This window comes from Hippoglossus hippoglossus, chromosome 22, assembly GCF_009819705.1.
Source record: "Hippoglossus hippoglossus isolate fHipHip1 chromosome 22, fHipHip1.pri, whole genome shotgun sequence".
In the NCBI taxonomy this organism is placed as follows: domain Eukaryota; kingdom Metazoa; phylum Chordata; class Actinopteri; order Pleuronectiformes; family Pleuronectidae; genus Hippoglossus; species Hippoglossus hippoglossus.
Window position 1 is genome coordinate 24,955,130 of NC_047172.1, and position 7,979 is coordinate 24,963,108.

Below are 7,979 nucleotides of genomic sequence, written 5' to 3' on the forward strand. Positions count from 1 at the left end.
CTATCCAGCTCCCACAGCCAAGGCATTAAAGTGCATAGCTAGGTTAACCCAGTTGGACGGATGGCAGTGTATTTATTGGTGCACTGCTGTGCAAAGTCACCGGGAACATGATTCAGGCACGCATGAAGAGAAATGTTAAGCATTGCCATGATCTGTTTCTTGTTTTTGTTTATCTCTTTTTTTTTTGTCAAAGAAAATAAAGACTCCACTAACATCACTTTTCTTCTATGATCATATTGTATTGGAGATTTCAGTTTTGCTGATAAACTTTGTTGACGATTGTATTTCACCACAATTTTTCTCAGGTAAACAATGACTTTGCCTTCACTTTCCAAATAGGAGGTTGCATACATTGTATATAACTGCATCTTTCTGAGTTTGTTGTTCTAAATACTCCACACATGCAGCCTGCCAACTCCTTTGAAATTGTTATCTATGCTCTGTCATCTCCAGTGAGTATAGCAGTCTTTGGATTAACGTAACCTAATACGGTTACTTTGTTGATTTAAACTCATCCTGATCCCCTGTGTATTAGTGCTTGTTTGCACTTGTGTTGAAAATTTTCCATCAAAGTTGAACATCGAGGGCTACACGACAGACGCTCTAGAAGACTGGGGTGTGAAAGAAAAGGTGAAAAGTGAGACAATGTTGATGGAGGAAAATTACACCAATTGGTGTGTGTGTGTGTGTGAGAGACAGAGAGACAGAGAGAGAGTGAGAGAGAGCGAGAGAGAGAGAGAGAGAGAGAGAGAGAGAGAGAGAGCTGAAATAACAGAAACATGAAGTTTCGTTGACAGGAATAATTGCAGTTTCACTCTTGTCATTAGAATGTGTTATTTGACAGTAAATGAAACAATGAAATGAAATGGAGAAGCCACAGGAAGTTGTCACACCTATGGTAAGTTGACATAGCCCCCCCACGCTTGTCCCTGTGAAAGTCTGTGCGTCTGTGGTAGTCAACACTGGAGGGGAAACAGAACTCTCAGTAAACATACCAAGCTTTTGAAGTTTCCCCCTCCTCCCTGCTTCCCTCCTGCTGTTCTAAGGCCTGTTGCTCAACTATGTTGGTTTGAGACACTGACAGTGTGTTGTTTTAAGAACTTCATCCTGTTGGAGGTTATCAGGGTTGTGAATGATATCGGAGGCCTGTTAGAGACAAATGAACACAGCAAGCTTTGATGGAGAGGATGATCTTTAGCGGAAGTTTGCTTGTCTATTCACAAAGTCACAGAAACCTGTGTTAGGTTTGTTTTATTTCCCTCTTTCTGTCTGTCCATCTGTCAGTCTCTCACAGATATGACAAGACATGAAAATGGACACAAGAAAGATGTATTTAAGTCCATGCATTACTTTAAATGCTATAAATACAAAAAACATGATCAAATGTGACTCTGACATACATTATTTCAATCTTTCACAGGCACATACTTTCACTTTTAACTCTGGTTATCTGTTTAAACACCACTAAGATCATACAGGTTTGTCAAAGTGTAAAAACTCTCCGTTTATCTTGAACAAAAAGCTTTTAAGTTCAATGGGAAAGGAAGGTTAAAGATTTTGCCTCAAAAAGTGAGACTTGTGTGCTCAGTTTTCACCATGTCGTGTAAGTATGATAACATCCAGCCTGATCAGTGAGATGTTGGAGCATCATTAAATATGGGAACTATTTGGGGATTACCAGCATACTGTAGTAGTAGGCTTACACTGTATGTACACCAAATTGTAAATATCTGCAATTCATATTGCACATATATTTTTCTCGTTTCTAATGTTTATTATATTTTTATACAGTTTTTTATGTTTTTGTATTTTTTATATTTATATTTATGCTTGCACGCAAATGTGTTTTGTGTCTGAATTGTATGATTTAACTTGATTACATTATAGGCTTGGTATGAATATGTGTCATCAGTGTCAACATTGAGGTCTGATCACTCTGTCCAGCTCAAGTTACATCCTCAGGTGCAAGAAACAAGACACAACAAAAAAGATAGAAGAGAACGATATCCATTCACTAAGGTTGTGTTTTCTTGCGTTTCGACTCATCTACAGGTGTCTTAAATAACACGAGTACTGAGGAGACCACTACTGTTATTTATTGTCCAATGGCTGCTCACTGCCAAGCTGCTGTGACCTCACCGGTTTGGAACAGTCATGTGTGATTATTATTTCCAATCATATAGTTGTGGGGTGTCGATTAACATCACAATTGTCCAGTTCATTTCGACTTGTAATGCCAAAATCATTGACAAAACCTCAGATTTAACCTCTAAAAATGTCACACAAAACGCAAAATGTCAGGTGTAAATGGGATTAAAGTTCTCTAATCAGTTAGTAAGGGGCAGCCACTGTGTTTGACTAACAGCTTTGTTTTGGCTCGGAGAGACCTGGAAATACTGGATTTGCTCCGTCATCACACTGTTGTTTGGTTCCCCAATACTTTTTTTCCTACGATTTTCTCATCATTCCAAATATGATTGAATTGCACATTAGGCATGATTTAATCTGGAAAATAATATAAAACAACCTTTTCACAACCCCATCAACTGGAGAACCATGGCCAGATGGCATTGAGTCACTCGAGAATCCCACTGCTTAAACCTGAAACCAATTTTTTTTCATGGACTTATCAGCAGTGCATTTTTAGATATGATGTCATCACAGGTTGTTCTGAGGTGATAAGCAGCTTGCCTGCTCCAAACAATGAGAGGAATCATACAGAATATTAAACTGTCTCAGAGAGATACATTTATTTGTTAATAAAGTAATGTCAATATGTTATTTATACACAACATGAAAAACAAATTTAAATTCTGTGACAGTAAAGATAAAGTCACTGTCAAATCATAATCATATGAGAAGTACATGATGTGATGCTCAGCCACCTGTCAATCACCTGACACCCACAGCAAGAAATCCAAATCTCCTCCGGGATTTCATCACCACCTGCATCACATCAATGTCTTCTTATGAATCTTGACTCTACGGGACTGAAGTTCAAGTCAAATAAGTCTATTACCCTCACATGTGTATTTTCCAGATAACTAAAATAAAGTAAATGTTTAAAGAATTTCATTAGCATGCGTGGTAGAACATTAGGGAATGTAAACTCAAGGGAGTGAAAGCAATGTCAAATGAAACCTCACAGTTATGGTTTCAGTGACTTGCTGTTTGGCAGTATTTTGGTACCTTAGATATAATACCTGCCTTCCTCCAGTGGCCAGCTAACAGCTGGAATCCATAATCTTTCAGTGCCTGGAATCAAAATATAGAGCTTTTAATTACTACTCAGCCCTTTTACCTCCATAGCTGGCATCCTGCAGCAATGACCGGCTGACAACATACAGTCTGTATCTGATTAGCTTGGATTGGTAATGGGGATGAAGGTCGGAGTAATGGATATCTGTGTTAGTGCAGGTCATCTTCCAGCTGCTCCAGCTGAATAAACCCTGTGTTTTTTGCACATTAGCAGGTCCAGGACTCAGTGGATCCTTCACTCAGCCTCAGGTTTCATGTATTTCCCCTTCCCCAGGCCGACACACAGGGTGGAACAAAGAATTTTCTGAATGAACTCAATGTTTGTTCATAAGTGCACAGATGACATGTAAGTATATACATGATAAGGTATTAACAATTCACTACACATATACAAATCACTTCTCAAATTTTCAACTTTTAGTTTGTCCTCTCAGGCACTCCTATTCATTTTAACTTTCTTAAACACATCACAGTGATCACCATGTCTGCTTCTCATGTTGTTAACAGTTAGATATATTACAATAGCCCTAACTCTACAACATTACACATGCAATAAAAGAACCATAAATGGTCCTGTAAATGCTGTATGTATAAAGATGAACTGTCAACCAGTTTATAATCAGAAGTTAGGACACATGTGTTGAACACACTCAGCAGCTCACCAGTCTAGACACTTGTAAGGTAAAAAAGAAGATGAGAACAAACCCACAATGTGTTTATTACATGGTATTCTAACAGGAATGTTTTTATGTGAATGGATGAAGCGGTTCAGTGTTGACTCAGGATCAACAACATGCAGCACAGTGACTAAATGTATGAGTGATAGTGTTCAACTGTGAGTGTGAACATGGTTTTCAAACTGAAGCCCCAAAAAATCGATCCCACTCTTTGACGACTCTGGCTATTTGCCACAGAGGCCGTTTTCAGACATGATCAGCGGATAAAGTCCAGAGAATTGGGTCTGGACTTTACCCGCAGAATGTTTTTCACAAATGCACAACCCAGCAGGAGGTTCTCTACAGCAACAAATCCTCAAGATGATTCAGGCGAGAGGTGGTGCAGCAGGCTGAGGCAGGATGTAACGTATTAATTCCACTGATCATGTGATTTTCTTGATAAAACACTGACATCATCGTCGGCTCTTATCACCACAAACTCTCTAGACATCTCCGTCTGTGTCTTCTACGTGTATGACACAGCTTTTTCACACAGAGATATTTGTTTTCTTTTTTTTTTTGTATTCATCTGTCACGTGTTAGAAGTGTCATCAACCCTCCACATTCTTGCGGTGAATCCAGTGGGGGATCTCCCGCTGTGTTCTCATATTGGATTCTCATGAATTTCTACGGACTTTATAGTAGGGGGCCATGCGGAGATAATCCACAAACAATCTGGAGGCTGTCACATGGACATTAGCGTTCACACATGCACCTCCTCTGGAGAAAGTGCAGAGAATCTCCGGAGTTCACTGCATGTATGAAAGCAGCTAGACAGCCAATAACTGTACAGATTTTAGCTTTAAGCTAGCTTGCATGTTAATATGTGTGGCTGCATATTTTTGATTGATTGTTTCCTATACATGCCCAGGTAATATTATTATGTTGAGGGGACCTAAATATGTTTACACAGTCACATTATAGGGACTTGTCTTTCTTATGTGGACAAAGAGCAAGTCTCTATAATGTAAATGATTAAATTATAACTTGAAGACATGTTTTTTAAGGTTAAATTAATGTTAGGTTTAGGTCATCAATGTATTGTAATGTCAATGTAATATCCTCTGAAGTCATGGAAACGCTTGACATTTTACCCGGGAGGGTATCCTCTGATGTATAACTTTTACAGCTGATTAGTCAAGGTCAACAAAAATATATAGTCTGAAAACACATTTTCCAACATATCCCCACAAATAACAGAGAGGTAACTTAAAGCTTGTATTGATCAGGAAAGGATTCCCTACCATATGTTATATGACAGGGAATGTAACTTCCTGATATAATATGTTCAGCTTGTGTGGATGTGTCTGTCTCAGTTTGCACCACACCTGGTGAATTTTTATTCATTCATATCATCACATGTATTTTGCTGTACCCATCCCATAAGCTTTGTTTTTTCATTTAGTCTGGATACACTTTCAGTTCAGTCCAGAATGCTGTATTAGTGCACATCAGTTTTCTAACCTGCTCAGTAGCTAAGTGGCTATGTTGGCAGACAATATTTAGATCTAAATATCTATTTGGATCTAAACTAGATACCAGGGTTTGCTCCTGATTCAGATGTTGAATGGAAACATTTCCTGACCCTCTTGTTATTCCACATTTAAACAGATACTATTAAAATTAAAATACTGATATAAAATTAGAGCCAATCTACTACTTCACAAAACAACATGGTTTGAAACACCCTTGCTGTTGAACTAGTCCAGGTCTGACTGGTGTAACTACAGTGATCTGCATTTACAATTCTTTCTTGTCACAAAGACACTTTTAGCCAAATAACACCAAGTTCTAAAGGTATTTTAAAAACAGTTTTTAGGGGTTTCCCCCGGATATATAGGTACATCTATCACTGTGCAGTTGTGGAGGTGAGTGCCTCCTGGACTTTGTGGATGTGTGCAGAGGAGGGAGCTGCTGCAGGCCAGTAGTCAGGGACAGCGGTTAGGAATGTCTCTTTTCACTTGCCCAGCAGTGAGTGTGAGTAATCCAATCTGTGTGCAAAGATCAATATAAAACCAGGGCAATGCATAAAAAGAGAGAGAGAGTAGAGCACAAGTGAGGCAAACAACAGTTATTGTTTCTCTGACACCAGATGTGCATTAAAAAACATCTGTTTTAGAGTTCACTTGTTTGCACTGGAATGTGTTCTACATTAAACTGCTGGCACCGCATTTCATTGCACATTTAGCCTTGGCCTCAACATCAGTGCAGTTCCTCAGTTACAAGCTTATTAAATGTTTACCTTTCAAACCTTTAAACCACCTCCGACCACAACCAGCTGTATTTTACTTCCAAGAAAGGTTTTTTTGGGGGGGGATTATGAAGTGAAGCACTTAAAAATGCACTTTTGTCAAAATATACACAAAACATTATACATGTGTGTGAAGAAATTGTGATGAGAAATGTTGTGAGTGAGGAGACAAAGAAGTATTTTATTGGTGGAGAGAGATGAGCAGCCAGTTGTGGAGGCTGCCTTTTGCAAGGCATTACACCAACATATCTTCACATGGCAAAGACCGATTAAATAATGGATCAAAATATGTTGGTGAAATTTGATTCTTTTGTACATGGTGACAATGTATTTATGATGTGTTTTGCATTAATCCGCCCATTACATAATCAGGACTGATAATTAAAAATCTTTATTTTTTATAATAATATAATATAATAATAGTGTTTCAAAGGGCAGTGAGGTATGTTGTAAAATGAATGATTTTATTTTATGCAAAGTAAATTGATTGTCTTTTGTCTAAATTCATCTTATCATTGAATGATTGTGATCAGTTCTGGATCTGAGGGGAACCCTTTTCAGTTTTATGTGAATAACAATATTGTTCTTCCCTAAACATGATCATGACTCCACAGCAGAACTGTTTAAAAAAATGCGTAACATCAACTCCTCGGCCCTTGCACAAATAAACACAGCAGAGGTGACATCCATTGCTGGGTTCACAAAGAGGAGAACCACAAGGTCTGTGTTTTACACCTCCCATGTTGACTTCAAAGACCATACCTGGATAGTCATCTGTTTGGACTCAAAACAAAGCATTGTGGAAACACAAGCAGGGGTGGGCCTTGAAGCATTTGCTTGACTTCCTGCTGGGAGATAAACTGAAAACACAGTGGTGATGGGTGGTCAGCGGGGTTAAGTAACAAAGAGGCATTAGAGAGCAGACTTGTGGCTGTTTGTATGTTCTAATAAAGAACTGAGTGACCATAAGCTCAGGATATGTGCACAAATTGATCTGAGACTAAAGCATCTTTCAGACATGCACTGAATTCCAGGGATCCTTTCAGAGTTTCTCTGGTGATGTTTTTAACATGCAAGAGACGCAAAAACCCCCAAACAATACGAATATCTCAGGATGAAAAATAAGTGCCATACATGTATAAGACACTGACAAAGATATCTAGAGTTTGTGGTGATAAGAACCCACGCCGGTGTTGATGTGCTGTAAACAAAAACATGTGCTCTCTGCAGCAGAATCAATATGTTACGTGCTGCCTCTGCCTGCTGCACCACTCCTCACCTGAATCTTCTGGAGGTTTTGCTGCTGTTGTTAACGCATCTGAGCAGATAATCTCCCGCGGCGCTCTTCATGTGTGAAAGGAAGACTGCAGGTCATGTCTGAAAACAGCTATATAATGAGATCTGAAATATAGGGGTGGGTGGTCTCATTAACTGCCTGACAACCAAAAATCAACCTTTTGGGAATGTCTCAAAATAGAAAGTGATTATTGTCTATTGTATAGATATACATTTTGACACATTTGATTTGAGGTGACATTGTGACTGACAGTGACAGTGTATGTACAGTACAGTATTTCCTGCTGGTTCCTCAGATGCTAGCATGGATATAACAGCAGTTACAGCCCAGATACATTTTGTGGGATATAAATGTATGGTAAAGTAATATACTACTACATCATCTCAGTCAGTATTTGATTGGCTGCACTGCACAGTTCTCCTCTTAAGACAATGAGAGTGTTGTTCTGTCAGGACCA

The 7,979-nt window shown here is 38.8% G+C and overlaps 1 long non-coding RNA gene across 1 annotated transcript in view; it reads right to left on the reverse strand.

Moving 5' to 3' along the window:
- The window catches only part of LOC117755790, a 22,516-nt gene continuing 14,537 nt past the window's right edge, over positions 1 to 7,979 (reverse strand). Inside the window, exon 3 of the long non-coding RNA XR_004612661.1 lies at positions 1 to 203. This is a non-coding gene — a long non-coding RNA (uncharacterized LOC117755790). The remainder of the gene's footprint in view (positions 204 to 7,979) is intronic.